This window comes from Equus caballus, chromosome 10 (genome assembly GCF_041296265.1).
Source record: "Equus caballus isolate H_3958 breed thoroughbred chromosome 10, TB-T2T, whole genome shotgun sequence".
Taxonomy (NCBI): Eukaryota; Metazoa; Chordata; class Mammalia; order Perissodactyla; family Equidae; genus Equus; species Equus caballus.
Window position 1 is genome coordinate 13,531,985 of NC_091693.1, and position 16,653 is coordinate 13,548,637.

The 16,653-nt window shown below is 39.5% G+C and overlaps 1 protein-coding gene across 10 annotated transcripts in view; it reads right to left on the minus strand.

Moving 5' to 3' along the window:
* The window catches only part of LOC102148130 (cell adhesion molecule CEACAM6-like), a 436,353-nt gene that overhangs the window by 188,059 nt on the left and 231,641 nt on the right, over positions 1 to 16,653 (minus strand). For all 10 annotated transcript variants that reach the window (XR_011422390.1, XR_011422414.1, XR_011422419.1 and 7 more), the window contains 2 exons: positions 4,059 to 4,173; positions 2,497 to 2,643 (listed from right to left, as the gene is read on the minus strand). The gene's annotated coding sequence lies outside the window, so the exon portion shown is untranslated. The remainder of the gene's footprint in view (positions 1 to 2,496; positions 2,644 to 4,058; positions 4,174 to 16,653) is intronic.

Below are 16,653 nucleotides of genomic sequence, written 5' to 3' on the forward strand. Positions count from 1 at the left end.
AGGAGGGGTTACAACTTTAGGGAGGAGTCAGCTGTTAACAGAGACAACCTGCTGGGAATTTGGGAAAGGAATCAGAGAGCTACCCTTCAGAGACTGTTAAATGACTGTTAAAGAATGCACAATTTGGGGTGGTGGGTTTTTTCCTTTTCTCTGAGACATTCTGCCATTTAATTTTTCTACTTGTTTATTTATGTGAGAAGGGTTATTTTCCCTTAGCTTAGCTGTGTGAGCCAATCTGACTGCCTTAGAAGAAAGAAACCACCAAAACCCCTCAAGTCCCCTTGGCCAGGAGCTCCTCAAGGCTTTTATGTCAGGGGCTCCAAATAGCAAAGAAGCAGCCATTTTCCTCATTCATGGCTAGAAATGGCTCTAACTCAGTTTCCAGGCATCTCAGGCCAATCACCAGCCACCATTCTATCCCATGTATCTGGCTGTGCATGTTCTGTCTGTCTGTCCCACTCATTTTCTCAGGAAAACTTGGCCCCTGCTAAGGTACATTTGGTTCTTGAGAAGTGGGAGCACCTTCAAGGGAACACTATCACTCATGCCATTGGCATTGTTTACAACCTAGAAAGCTGGACTGGTGCTGATGGTCCTTAAGACACAGGGGAATATTATAACAGAGTCCTCGGCTTCTTGAAGAGCATCTGAAATTTGTTTTCCCTCATGGGATCTATGAGTCCCAATGTGTCTTAGGATAAAAGGAAGGGCAAGAGAAGGAGGGGCAAGTACACTTCCCACCTAGCGTTCTACTACACAGATGGAATCTCTTTAGGGCTGTTGAGGGAAAGGTTTTATTTGATACTGATTACTTGATCTCATGCTGTGCCTAAGAGGCCCCCTCAAAGAGGGTTAGTTGGGAGTTCTCTGTACTCAGGTACCTCTTTGAGAGTTTTCTAACCCTGACACACACTGTATAGACTTCTCCTTATCCATGCTACTCTGTGTTATTTAATTTTGCTTACCTAAGGCCACTTTGGAATTATTTGTAAATGTGCTCTATATTTATAATAAAAATTATTTATCAGACATCAACATGCTGCCTCACAGTTGATTCTGCTTTAGACAATGACTTCTTTATAGGCAGAAGCAAGAGAAACTGCTTGACTGGGCGTCAGAGTAACCCTATTTCTAAGTCTACAGATATTTGATCTAGTGATCAGAGAATTAGTTAAATTCATGTGCACACCTGCTAACAAAGTGAGTCTATCTAGAACCAACAGGCCACAGCTCCTAGAAGAAAATAGCTGTTTTCCTCCTAGAAAGAAGATGATTTCATGAGGAAGATTTCAACCAGCCTCTTTCTTAGGGACAAATAACCTTCCCACACAGGTGGCTCCAGTGAATCAAATGCAGCATTACAGCTTTCACACATGAGAGTCTCCACAGGTTCAGTCATATAAAAATTTTATAGTACCTTCTACCGGTCTCCAGTTCCTTCAGAGGGTCCAATCTCTTCTGACATGAATAGACTTCATTTATTAATTGCACTAAGCCTTAACCTATTATCTCATTTCCTTTACTTCCAAGCATTGAAACATATGTGCTGTCTTTCCCCTTCCTCATCACCTCATTTCCTCAGGGGCCTCTGCCGGAGTGCCTCCAGACCCAAGACTGCTAGAAGCAGCATAAAATCAGTATCTACCTCTTGGTCAAATTCAAAGGTATTTTCACAGTCCTCACATTGTTCACTTTTACAAGATCTAAGACCACAGACAACTTTTTCCTTCTTGGATGCTCTCCTCCTCCCATCCACAGCTGATGCACTGCACCCCCACACCAGATTTAGTTCTCAGACCCTGCTTGTCTCCCTCCATCACCCTCTTTCCACAGTCCAATGACCTCTCTGCAGCTGCCTTCTACATCTCTATCTTTAGCCTCTACTACTTCCCAGAACTCATGACACTCACATCAGAATACCTTCAGCCCTTGCTCTTTTGTTTCCCAGATTCAATGCATCATCAAAACACATTGATTCTTTTTCAAAATCTCTCAGTTGTGTTCTTCTCTCCATTCCCATAAACCTTAATAACCCAGGCCTCAACAACCCTGCTGTGAGAAGTACAGCTTGACTTCTTGTCTCTGTCTCTCTACTGAAATCTTGCTTGCATACTGCTGCCTCATTACCTTCCTAAAAACTGGTTCACTCTCCTACTTAAGAATCTATAGTGGCCTAACCCGGCCAACCAGATAGGTTCAAATTTATTCCTCTTTACTAACATTTCTTACTTTCTTTACCACTACTCTCTAGTATAATTCCTCCATTCTAATTAGATTTCTCTCCTTACCCATCCCTGCCCCTCCACCTCATATATATATATAATTCTTAGTGCCAATGACATGCCTGAAAACAAACACCAAACAAGGCAATGTTCTCCCTGTTCTCTCACAGAGGAGTTACCCACACCAGTCACCACAAGCAACAACTCTGACCCTGGGGAGGACAAGGACCCTGTAGCATTAACATGTGAACCTGAGACACAAAACACAACCTACCTGTGACTTAGAATCTTTTCCTGATGACCAGTTCCTGTGTTCATAAAATCCTGTTGAAGACCTGCTGTGCCTCAAGTCTCAGTGTTGGATTCCAAAAAAGATACAGAAATGAGAAAGGCAGGGTCAATATCCCAGGGAACATAAGGCCTAAGACAGGAGACGAGACATGAAAAATGATTACAATACAAAGATAGAAAGGGATAAATGCCACAAGAGAAATCCAATGGAAAATATGGCTACACATTAGAATGAGTGGGAAATTTTTATAAACAATTGATACTCAGGCCCCACCCACAGATCCTGATTTAATTGGCGTGGGGTAGAACTCAGGCAATGGCAATTTTTTAAGCTTCCCAGATACTTTTAACAGGTAGCCGGAATGGAGAATCTCTGCTATAATAGGTGTAACTTGAGCCTAAAAGCAGTCATTTTTAGCTAGGAGTATGAATCAGAATTACCTAAAAAATCTTTTCAACATACATAATAAGCCTATAAACCATTCCTGAAGAAGCTGATACAGTAGATCTGGAGTGAGATATGGGCTTGTATATTTTGCAAAACTCCCACATAATTCTCACATATATTTTATGTTAGGAAACACTGACCTGAAACAGGTAAGACTGAAAAACTGGGGAGTTGGAGAACATTCTATGAGATGGGCATGAGAGGAATATTTATTCTGCAAGGCCCAGAGAAGTACTCAAAAAAAAATTATTGGCAAATAGCTTAACTTTAAAATACCAAGTACTGTGAGGAAGGGAAACAACTGATATTCTTACATATTGCTGATGGAAATATAAAATGGCACAACCTCTCTGGAAAAGAGTTTGGCATTTTCATATAAAGTTAAATATACTTATACAGTGCAGCAATCCCACTCCTAGGAATTTGACCAAGAGAAATGAATACAGATATCCACACAAAGAGTAATATATGAATGTTTACAATAACATTATTCACAGTAGCCGAGAAGGGGAAACAACCCAAATATCACTTAACATGTGAATGGATAAACAGATTGTGGTATATCCATACAATGGAATACTAATTAGCAATAAAAAGGGCACAAACTTCTGCTAAAACAAGATAGATTAATCTCCAAAACACTACGCTGTGCAAAAGAAGTCAGACACAAAGGAGCACATATGATATGATGCCATTTAAATGAAGTTCAAGAATAGGCAATAGTAATTAACGGTGTTAGAACTCACCATAGGGGTGGACTTCACTACAAAGGTGCACAAGGGCACTTTTTGGGCTGATGGAAATGTTCTATATCTCAGTGCAGGTGGTGATTACATGTGCGGACACACTTGCCAAAACACAAATCATAAACTTAAGATCTGTATGCATTTCTATGTATTTAAATTTCATCTCTATTTGTAAAAATAAAATAAGCAAAAGAGCAGCTAGTTCAATCTATCAGGTACAAAATACCCATTTATTAGCTCAGAGGAAGAATATCTCAGGCACAAGCCCAGCCCAGTGGTACAAAGTCACGCAGATGGGCAGTGGCAGAGCTCCCGCACACTCTCCGGATGACTTACAAGAGGCCATGTTACCTGAGAGCACCTGTTCCAGAGCCAGACCACCTTCACTGGAGTTCCTGCTCCTGAATCCCCACTGTGACACTTCAGGCAAGCTATTTGTAATGTCTCTGGGCCTCAGATTCTTTACCTATAAAACACAGATTATAACAATATATGCATCATGGGCCATTGTCAGGAGTCAATGAGTTAATCCAGGTGTAAAACACCTAGAAGACAGTGGGTGAGCAATAAATGTTGGCTGTTAGAAGTGGCAGCAGTACCCCAGCCCACAATACCGCACATTTTGCAAATCTCATCTAATTCCTATTAGTCACTGAACTTGTCTTTGTCAGACTGCACACTTGTAAAGCAGGGACTGTGTCTTACTTATCTCTGTATCCCCAGAACCTAGCCTAAGGCCATTTCATAATAGGCACTGATCAGTCAACTCTTCTTTCAGGCAGCAGGGGAGAGACCGCCAGAAGCCTCTAACTCCCTCATGATTCTCCTATGGATTATACCCTGAATTCCCACAATATTTTGGCTTCTGTTAGCTTCCTTCTTTGTTTCCACCTCCTCTCTCACTCTGCTCCAGAGATGTGCATTCACTAATGGTCATCTCTGGCCCCGTCCCTGGCAGGTGTTCCAGTGCCTCCATTCTCTCTCCCCCCACAGCTATATTATCTAAACAGCCTCAGCATCACTTATTCTGAGATTAACAAAGAGTAAACGGAGGCTGAATTTCTAGAACATTGGCCTCATACTTGTGAAAGTAGAATCCTCTGGAAAAGAGAAAAGCAGATAAGATGGTAGCCAGAACATAAAGCCGTCAAAAAAAGCTGCACTTTTGAGGAATCTTGTAGACATATTTGTATAATTAGCTAGCATCTCACTGGGGTTGTGAGGGGTTCAGAAACTGCTGGGGAGGAGACGGAGGCATGATGGACAGGGAGCCCAGCTTTTTTTTAATGAACAATTATAAAGCAAAACTTTATTGGACCAGCACCCAGGTCAAGAAACAGAACTCCACCCTAGAAGACCACTGAGGCTCCTCCCAAGAGTGCTTCCTCCTTTTGGCCATCCTGACTTCTACAATGGTCATTTTCTTCAAGTTTTTTTTTTTTTTTTGAATTTTGATTCTTTTTTTATTGCAGTAACAATGGTTTATAACATTATATAAAGTTCAGGTTTACATCGTTATATATTTCAATTTCTGCATAGATTACAACATGTTCACCACCCAAAGACTTCTACTTATATAGCAATCTATATTGAGATGATGCTCTCTTTAGTTTGACCTCTTCCTAAAAGCTCTACTCTTTTACTCTCCTCCTCCAACATTTTATGTTTTTGATATTATATTTAACTTCTTATTTTGTGTATGTATCCATTATCTTCTTATCATTGAAATAGGTAATTTTAGTACTTTTGTCTTTTGACCTTCATATTCTCTTCATAGGTGGTTGATCTGCTACCTTTACTGTATTTTTGCCTTTGCCAGTGATTTTATTGTCTTTTTTTTGGATAATTTCCTTGTTCCTATTTGTGGTCTTCTCTTGCCCACTTAAATAAGTCCCTTTATCATTTCTTGTAAAACTGGTTTCTTGATGATAAACTCTTTTAATTTTTGCTTGCCTGGGAAATTCTTTCTCTCTCCTTCCATTCTGAATGATAACCTCGTGGGGTAGAGAATTCTTGGCTGTAGGTTTTTTCCTTTTGGCACTTTAAATATATCATGCCACTCCCTTCTCCTTTAAGGTTTAGGCTGAGAAGTCAGGTGATAGGCTTATGGGACTTCCTTTCTATGTCACTTGTTGTCTTTCTCTTGTGGCATTTAGGATTCTCCATCTTTAATTTTGGACATTTTAATTATAATGTGTTTTGGTGTGGGCCTCTTTGGGTGTATCTTGTTTGGTGATCTCTCTGCTTCCTGTACTTGGATGTTTGTTTCCTTCTTTAGGTTAGGAAAGTTTTTGGTATCATTTCTTCAAATAGATTCTCTAAATCATTCCTTTTGGTATTTTCCAATTTTTAGTTGACATTCTCACTGTGTTCATCCATTCTTCTCCAAAGATCACTGACTTATGACTTTTTTGCTTTAAATCCTTATGACTTTTTCCTTTAACTCTTTGTCAGATAGATTGTTTATTTCTGTTTCATTTAGTTATTTTTCTGGGGTTTTGTCCTGTTCCCTTGCTTGGAATGTATTCCTTTGCCTCCTCATTTTGCCTCTTTCTCTGTGCTTCTATCTATGTACTAGGTGGGTCAGCTATGTCTCCTGATCTTGGAAAAGTGGCCTTGTGTAGGAGACACTTTTTGAGGCTTCTCACCACCAGTTCCAAATGTTCCAGGAGTGACCCTTGTGTGGGGTACATGTGTCCTTCTGTTGTGGCAGTGTTGCTCTTGCTTCAGGGGCACAGGGAGTCTAGACTGTCCCTCTGAACAGCTGGTTGTAGTGCTCAGCTGCATGTGCATGCTATGGACACTTCAGTCAATTTGTTGGGTTTGGGGAGCACCAGCACAGTTGGCCTCAAGGTCTAATAGCACATTCCTCTTGCAGTTTTTCTGTTAAGTGAGTTGGCTCCCAGCGTAGCTGGTTGCTCGGCTCTGGGGCTTACAATTCCTGTGGGCCTCTGGCCTGCAAGGCTGTTGTCAGCTGTCTCAGGATTACAGCTGAGTGGGGCTGGGCCGAGGCATGGGAGTACCCAATTATTTCTGGCTTTGGAAGGCAATGCCAATCCCTATATGGCTGTTTGTACAGCACAGGTCTTCAGAGCCCAGCTTTATGTTAATTTTTGCTTTACAAACTTCAGAGAATCTTTTTCTCCCTGCTACTAAACATCCTCATTTTCCCCCAGAGCAGAGAGTAAGAGAGGAAGAAAATACGAAGATCCAGAGCCTGAGAACTGAGAAGACATAAGATCATAGACAGCTAGACTCTAACGATGAGGTAGGAGGGTCAGCTACACATCTCTCTTGAATCTCTTGAATCACAACTCTCTGTACAAAGTGCCCTGTGCCCTGAGCAGTGATATGGGGCTTAAACATAATCCTCATCTCCCCAAGAGTTGGAATTGTTGGTAGAACATTAACTAACTCCCCAGGAACAGAAGGAAATGGAGCCCTCTGAAGTATCTCGCCCTACCCATTTTCTCCAAGTTTCCTCTGAGAGGTGGACAGTTCAAGGCTATGTCCCCAACCCTAGCATTTGATGGCTCTTTCAACTAAAAAAATGTGGAGGAGGAGGTCACAAGGCAGAAGTGGCACACTGGAGAGAACACACTAAAAAGAGCAGCTTAAGCATGATTTGTTCAAAGTCAAAGTCATGTGGAGCATGTGGATCTCCCTTCACTGCTGGGCTCTCTATGACCACCAGTCTCATGCCATACTTGGAGCCCCATCTGAACCCAGCACTTTTCTTGCTTGGGGCCTACAGCAAAAGAGAAAAGGGGAACTGGGAACTGGAAGACAAATAAATACAAGCAGATTGGCAGGCTCTCTGAAATATTTAGTGTGATTGTAACTGACAAATAAATGGCAAGCAATAGGATATATTGGAGTATATGAGGAAGCCATTTGGTGTAAACTTAATTCAGCCTGACTTTATTTTTCCAAAAGGGGCTGGCATGGCCATTGAGCATGCATTGTATATCTGCTTTAAGCATTTGCTGTGTCCCAAAGACAAGAGCAAACGGCCTTAAGATAAAGACGCAGTGTCCCCAGTATTGGCATTTCCTTAAGGATAAGCATCTCTCCCTAGGCTAGGAACTGATTGCTGTGCTCACCTGTGACCACCCAGGTTGAGACAATAGACCTGATATCCTGCTGTGTCCACTAAGACAATAGACCTACTACCTGCTGTGTCCATCAATTGCCATTGTGACAGAGCAGTATCATGACTATTGTAAAAGGGACATTGAAGTCACATGCGAAACATGCTCTTTAAGTTTATATAAACCCTTTGTACACCTCCACTTCTTTGGTGACCTTCCTTCCTCAGAGAATGAAGGCCCTGGGCTATATGGTCCTCACATTTGGCTCAGAATACACTCGCCCAAATTTTCATTTACAGATCAGTTATGGATTATTTGTATCAACATTTCTTGGTATAGTCATCGCAGGATTTCAGATAAACCCACCGGAGACCACCTGTAATATACACCAAACCAGCATTCTAGTACCAATAGGGGCCCCTTGAGGTCCCCAGATAACTGTATTCTTCAGGTTGTGAGTTCTCCTGAAACCTGGACCTCCTTATTTTAATTTGATTGTCCACGAGTTTATATGAGCTGGTTAAGGTCTTAAGACAAGGTGTCTTAAGGGAGTACCAGTATATGCCCTAGGTAAGAGAAACCTAGGAGGAATTCCTAGGAAAGAGGAAGCTAGGGAGAATTCCTAGGCCAGAGGAGCCTAGAGGGAACTGTGGAGTGAATAGGGAAGGCTGACCTTTTTAATTAGTCTTTAAGTTGGAAAGAATTGTGTTTATCAAGTCTGAACAAACTGCTTGATAGAGAAATGAGAGGCTGAATGTGTTTACCTCCCAAGAAAAGGGACACTGCTCCTCCCAGCCCAAAAGGCATGCTCAGGTGACTAAGGACCTCAGTAGGAGTGGTGTAGGATAAAATGCCTCATGACATGTAGTTGTTCCATAGGGAACTCCACTCTCATTCACATTAATTAATTACAGCTCATCTAAGGAAGTGCAATGGGCTGATCACTCATGCTCTGAGCCCCCACAACAGTTTTAGACTACCAGAGGGAGAAACCAAGGCACATAAGAGCATGTTTATGGCCTTTCTCTAGGGAGTAATTCTCACAAGAAGAACATTTTCTGATCCATTACATTGTCCTTAGAAGTTGTTCAGATTTTATATCAAAACAAAATTAAAATAAAAGTGGGAAATCGAGCTTACAAAAAAGCCCAATCAGTTCCCAAATGGGCAGCCTCTCCTCAGAACTCTGGTTGGTGTCATGCTGTCAGTGCAATTGCTTATCAAAGGGGGATATTCCCAGTCCAGATTCCTAAGGCCAAAATAAAGAATGAAAGAGAAAAAAAACTGGGAAAACAAATTTTTGCCACCATGGTCTGCTACAAGAACACCTTAACCCAGAAATCTAAGGAAAATCTTTGTTGTATCTGTCTGTTGTTTATGTGTGTGTCTATACGTATGTTAAAAATGTGTGGTATTTTACCTGTGGATGGTACAATTTCTAAAGAGCTCTATTCAATTGACTTAAAGTAAGAGCTTACAAAAAATTTTTTCAAGGCAACTAACCCAAATGTCTTTCAAGTTTACGTGATATAAAGTAACTTTTGGTAAGTGAAAGCTTGTTTAAGTTTATTGGTTTGATTAAAACAGGCATGTCCTCATAACTGTCAGAATTGCATATGATACAGACATGCAGCCTTTTTTCTAACTTTATTGGTCAAATAAGGTGACATTATCTCTTACAAAACTGGTTAACAAAAATAATATCTTAAAATGATGGCTAATTTTGTCTAATGTCTCATCAAGTCTTGTAAGCAATCTAAATGATTATTGGGAACAAGTAAACTAAGCAGATGTGAAAAAGATGGCTGTTGGGTGAACTTTTAACAATAATTATATATTATGTTGTATGTACTTAAAATAGCTTCCAAAATCTGTTTGGTAACTTGAAAATTTGAAGTTTTTCTAGTTTAATTTAAACGATAAGGATTCATTAAATATCTAGATCATCTCTAAATAAGACAGAGTGTTGGACTTAATTACTAAATATAAGTTTATCTACTTTTGGTTTCTTATTACAGAAAAACTAAAAGTTGTTGAAGTGTATTATTAGACATATCTTGCTATTAAAATATTCTACTATAAATTGTTCCTAAAAATTATTAAAAGTATTTATAAATTTGCCAAGCCACAAAATACTAAAGAAAATTTATAATTGCTTACTTCTTAATTTTTACTAAAAATTAAGTTTTATAAAGATTAAAAATTCTAATATATGTAATTAAAGCTACTATAAATTAAGGGAAATATATTTGTATTCAGAGTAAGATGTAAGTTTTCAATAAAGAAGATATAAAGGCTGGAAACATTTTTGGTTTTTTGGTTAAGAAAGATAAATTTGTCCTAAAGTACTAGGAGGAAAAAAAAGAAAGGCATGGGACAAATTCTGAATGTCAGAGAAAATGACTGAACGTTGTTGGAAGTAACACCCTGAGGAGTTTATGCATGGTCAAGTTGGCTAAGATTAAAATAAATTTAATTCAATGAATAAGGTTTCATATAAAAAGTAAGCTGGTCCAAAAATTAGAATTTGGCTTTCTCTCCTAAAAGGATAATTTTCTTAAACTCTTAGTCTGTTCTTGATAAAGAGGTTATAAAAGGTTTTTCTTTTGAGTAAGTTTACGTAAAGGACAGAAGATCTGTGTTTTGTTAAGATAATTTCCTATGTTCAAAAGGACTAAGTTCTCTCTATTAAGGTTTTTGACTATTTCTTTTGTCACTTTGGTTAAATATTATGAAGCATTGTTTCAGCGACCCTTGTTTCACAATAATAAGATCAACAATCCCTTGATCTTGTTTAAATAAGTGTTTTAAAATCTTTTGATATTTTTGACAAGCTCTCCATAATTCATTTCCAAAATAAGGTCTTCATTTGACATTCCTTGAGAATTTTCAGAGGGCTCCTGGGACTTCTCAAAGAAATTTGTTCTCTCTTCCTGTGGAAGGGGAGATATTAATTAGGCTTGTTTGGTATGCTAAATTGCATGGGAAGCATCATCAAGTAAATGATGACAAACCCTCTTAGGTTCTATTGCAAAGGTAAGTATTATTCACTATTTTAACCCTGCTACCTTGCTCCCAACATGACAAGAGGAGAAGACCATGACTGCATTCTATTATTTAATTGGTTTACAAATGGGTCTTACTTAAACAATAAGCAAGGATGTTATCAAGCTGAATATGCTGTCCAGCCTCAAGAATGCCTGCTACTGTCTATTAACTCTGCTAACCCAGTAAAATATTTCCTTCTCTAGGCTCAGGAAATTGCTATGGAAGAAAAATATATACACATAAAGGGGGCAACAAAAGGGAAAAGCAATACTTCTAGAAAATTTCTCTCACAGTAGCTCATATACCCTATACTTGTTGTGCTATATGACCAAAGTATAACCTAGGGAAAATACTTCATGAGTCATAAGGCCACTTTCCCCTTCCTAAGGGACCCTTTGAGGTATGACAATTGGGCTTTGTCCAAATGTCACCATCTCAAGGACAAATATATCTTGTAATGATCTGTATGTTCTCACATTGTGTTGAGGCCTTTCCTTGCAGAAGAGCAATGCCTTTAGATAAATAATTATTGAAAAGGATAGTTCTTGTTTGAGGAATTCCTACGGAGTTACAGAGTGACCAGAGAACTCATTTCACCAGACAATTAGTTAAATATATTTGTAATATTTGGCCAGTAAGGCAGCATTTCTACTATGCTTACCATCCCCAATCCTCAGGATTTATGGAAAGAACTAACAGCACAACCAAAACTCAATTGGCAAGCTTTCAGAAGTATTTACTCTCTCATGGCCAAAAGCTCCTCTGCTAGTGCTCCTTAATCTTAGATCTACACCTTTTGGTAAACATTAGCTGTCTCCTTTTGCAACAATAGGACAGCCTATGCAATCAGACGAAGAAATATGTGAACCAACTTTGCATAAGGGATATATTACATTGTTGTCAGGGTCTTATTGAGATGCTTAAAAGAAACGAAAGACTGGGAGCTGATTCTTTCACAGAGAACTCCCAGACCTTAAGGATTCATGGACTATAACCTGGATAATTTATTTATCAGAAGAGACATCAAATAAAAGACTCTTTGAAGCCTGTTGGAAAGGACCACACCAGGATGAGAAGACAGCATCTATTGTAGACAGCTGTCCCAAGACTCCGGACCAGGCCTGTATTCCCAACCTTATATTCCCTCATTTAAACCTTTATGCTTAAACTGTATACCTATTTTATAATTGTTCCATTTAAGTTTCCAAAATACTATTGTACTTAAAGAAAGTGATTGGTTTAGAACAGACTAGTCTTGAAGGCCAGGCATTTATCAAGCGGCTCATAATGGAACTGAATGGTTATGTGGAACAAATGTTTGGCCTTGGCTACTGCCTGGATGGCTAAAATGCTGCACCCTGAATTTCCTTTAAAAGCAGGGAAGGATTCACACTAAGCTGACACCTGTTGCCAATCTTCCTCTCTTTAAGGCCAGATTGGATCATTCAGTGTTCCACTGATATGACCTCCTAGTGACTATATTTGTTCCTTCTTTGGGGATAAAAGATGTCATTATTATATATGAAAGCCCTGACTAAATTTACTCAAGAAGCCCTTAATGATAGTCAAGCAGGAATAGCCTTATTAAATACTGAAATGTCTTTAATGAAAAAGTCAGTCCTTCAAAATAGAATGGCTTTAGATATTTTAACTCCATCCCAAAGTAGCACATACACAATCACTCAAACTGAATGCTGTGCTTTTATACGTGATTAATCTTCCAGTGTGTCATCTCTGCTAAAGCACATGAAGAAACAGATGAATGCCTTAAGCGATCCTACACCCAGTCTTGATTAATTTGGTTGGCTCCCTTCTGGTATTGGTTCCCTTTTTCAACCTGGATTGCACTTCCTATTTCTATTACTTCTTGGAATTATTGTACTAGTTATAATATTCAAACTAACTTTTGTTTTCTTTACTCACTGTTGTAAGACGGGCATGCAAACTAGAGTAATGTTTTCCTGGTGACTCGAGATTGTAAATCAATCTTATAACCCTGGACAAATTTCCTTTTCTAATAAAGACTATGCCTAAAAACTCATTTCAAACTAATGTTTTCAAATATATTGAATTGTTATCATTGTTACTGTACTTGTTCTATAATTGTGAACAATGTGAACATAAGGAATCATAGAAAAGTACATATACAACATTTGTGCAACAATCTAAAATTAATTGAAAACTATACAACCTATGAAATGCTTCCTCTGTTAATATATACATCTCTATGCTTGTCCACTATATCTGACTATTTCCCCCCAATGTGGACAACTGGGCAAATAAATGAGGTAAAATCCTATCATGGAGGGATGTGATGGATCCAGGCAAGGCAGCAACCACCTTGGCACTGAGGAATGATATTTTGATCATCAATGCTTTCTATCAAGAGATTATAGATCGAAAGGGGAAATATGACAAACAAATGGCAAGCAGTAGGATATATTGGAGTATATGAGGAAGTCATTTGGTGTAAACCTAATTCGGCCTGACTATATTTTTCCAAAGGGGCCTGGCATGGCCGCTGAACATGCACTGTATATCTGCCTTAAGTATTTGCTGTGTCCCAAAGACAAGAACAAATGGCCTTAAGATAAAGATGCAACTTCCTCTGCATTGGCATTTCCTTAAGGATAAGCATCTCTCCCTAGGCTAGGAACTGATTGCTGTGCTCACCTGTTACCACATAGCTCAAGACAACAGATCTGCTACCCTGCTGTGTCCAACAAGACAGCAGATCTACTACTTGCTGTGTCCATCAATTGCTGTGCCAACAGAGCAGTCTCGTGACTATTGTAAAAGGAACATTGCAGTCACATGTGAAACATGCTCTTTGAGGGTATATAAACACTCTGTACACCCCACTTCTTTGGTGCCCTTCCTTCCTCAGGGAATGAAGGCCCTGGACTATATGGTCCTCACATTTGGCTCAGAATGAACTCGCTCCGATTTTCATTTATAGATTGGTTATGGATTTTTGCATTGACATAATGAAGTAAAAATGGTCTTCTTATAGGGCTTAGCCTTGTTTTGAGAGCAATCCTTCATGGTAAGTGACCCAAATATTTTGAGTAATGACAGAAGTTTTGGAATAAATGTAGAGCCACCCAGGACAACTACTTTTTAGGTGCCCATTTTTATCTGGATATGATATACTTTTTTTTTTTTTTAAAGATTGGCACCTGAGCTAACAACTGTTGCTAATCTTTTTTTTTTTTTTCTGCTTTATCTTCCCAAACCCCCCGTACATAGTTGTATATCTTAGTTGCAGGTCCTTCCAGTTGTGGGATGTGGGATGCCACCTCAACGTGGCCTAACGAGCGGTGCCATGTCCGTGCCCAGGATCCGAACCCTGGGCTGCTGCAGCAGAGCACATGAACTTAACCACTAGGCCACGGAGCCAGCCCCTGGATATGATATACTTTTAAAAGGAATCCTATAACTCCCATGAGTGCAAGAGCAGTAAGGAAAGTCATTTGTATAATGGTAGGTGGTAAAGGGAACCCAGAGCTCCCCAATCTCCATAATAGGACTTTCTAAGAATCTACAACCTGTGGCCCAGAACTATTCTGACGTTGTTTTAGTTCCTGTGATAAACATTTCTGAGAAGTAACTTACTTCCCATTCTGCTAACTTCTCCCATTTCTTACAGTTCCTCTCTTTCTCAGGCCTTAGATATGCCCAGTTACTCTTGTTGGGCTATAGATTTAAAAGGCTTCTGAGGGGAAATCAGTACCTAATCAACCTCTACAACATATTTCATGAAATATATTTCATGTCCCAAACAATGAATTTCAAGTTCATGAAACAGGCATCTAGCATCACCTACTATATATCATGCACTGTGGAAAGTCCTGGGAATACAAAAATGAGTAAAAATATGTTTCCTACCCTAAAAGAACCCACTGCCTACTTGGCAACAAAGACTCATCATAAGATGGAGAATCTCTTTGGAGACATCTTGAGAAGGCCATGCAAAAATATCTTCCAGGTCATTCTAACCTGGAAAGCGATTTTGCTTGGTTTGTGACCACAGGAAAAAGGGTACCCACCTTACTTTCACATCAGTGCTCAATGGCTGCTAGCACAAGCCACAGGAGGAGAGCTAACCAACAGTACCACCAACCTCCAAGTATCAGGCTTGTGTTAGGCTTGGGAGATACAAAGAGGAGTGAGATATCTAAGAAGCACTTCTTAAATGCCTCCTGTTCACCAGGTGCTATGGCAGGTACTAGAGACATAGTCACTAAACAGGGAAATGAATATCCTATAAAAGAAGGAAGCAGCAATCACAGCTAACTCAATGTATCCTGTTCCTGGGGTTTTCTTCACTAAATTGCCCCAATTTAAGCTCATCTTCCCCCTACTCTTTGAAAGAATTTGTTCCGCACTCTGATACTTAGAGTGAGCTCCCTAAAACACAAATCTAATCACGTCAATGCCCTGCCTAAAATCTAGATGTCACTCTCCATCACCTTGAGGATAAAGTCCAAACATCTTTACCCATCATGCCAAGCTCTTCATAATCTGTTCCCTGCTTATTTCTAACCCCCATCCCTCTGTACTGTCTGTTACAACATACTCAGCTACTTGCAGTTTTCTGAATATAGGTAATCCCCCACATCACTGACTTTACATGTGTCATTGCCTCTGCCTGGAAGGCCCTTCCCTAAATTTTCTGTCCTCATTTAGAATTTAGCTCTTAAAAGGAAACTAAAAGAAAAGAAAAAAGCCTTCACTGACTAGTCTCAGTACTTCCACCCTCATCCCAGGATGAGTTAGGACACCCTCCTCTGTGCTCCTATAACACCCATCTGTCCGTCAATCACAACACTTGTTATCCTGTTCTGAATTGAGCTCCTTAAGGATAACTAAAACCCTTACTATGTATTCCCATTAGTATACCCAGTGCCTAATATAATGCTTAGTGTCTAGTGGGCATTCAGGAAACTAAATACTTATTAAGGGATGGATTAATGAATGAATGACAAATATCAAGCACTTAGCAGAATCCCTGTGTGGGACAACTCTTCAATTTAATAAATCTTTATTGAACATCTATAATGTAAATATTGTCTTGCAGATACTTTAAAAATCAGGGATGAAGATTCAGTTTCTATCCTTAAGTTGCTTTCAGAGGAGCATGAGAAATTAAATATGTACTCAGATAAAGAACAAGGCATAATGACAATACAATAGGTGCTATTAAAGTTATAAAAAGGGCTAGGGGACGGCCATGGCCATCACCACCTGCTCTGTAGACTTGCTCCTCCAACTACCCTAGTTATGCCAGCTAGGTTGGAACAAATCTTTTCCTCTTAGTTCAGGCAAGGCTGACTAATTTTCCAGTAGCAACTAACAATAAGAACAAGAAAAGAAAAAATACAAAGAATTTTTTAAAAAGACAAAAATTTTCAACCAAGGATAACTAAAGCCTAACCAGAGAATCCTCAGTGGATGCCATGTGTCTAGGTCTGAACTTCCATGGAAAATAGATCTGGCTCCATAGACCCCTAACCAGCTCCCCAAGGGTCTGGCCTGACTTACATTTCACTCTCTTTCACTAAACCCTGGGCAACACTGCATGTAAGCAGATCCCGACCACTGGGAGAGGAGAGCCATTCTTTTTCTGTCATCTAGACTCACCTCATGACCTTTAGTATGACCTGAGCACATCCAGCAGCCTCCAGAGAACACTCCAATTTTGAGACCATGGAATTTCTTCTCCTGCCTGAAACTCACCTTTTTTCTTTTATTTAAAAAACTCTATGGAAAATATATCTTAGCCTGATCTTTATCGAGGATGGTTC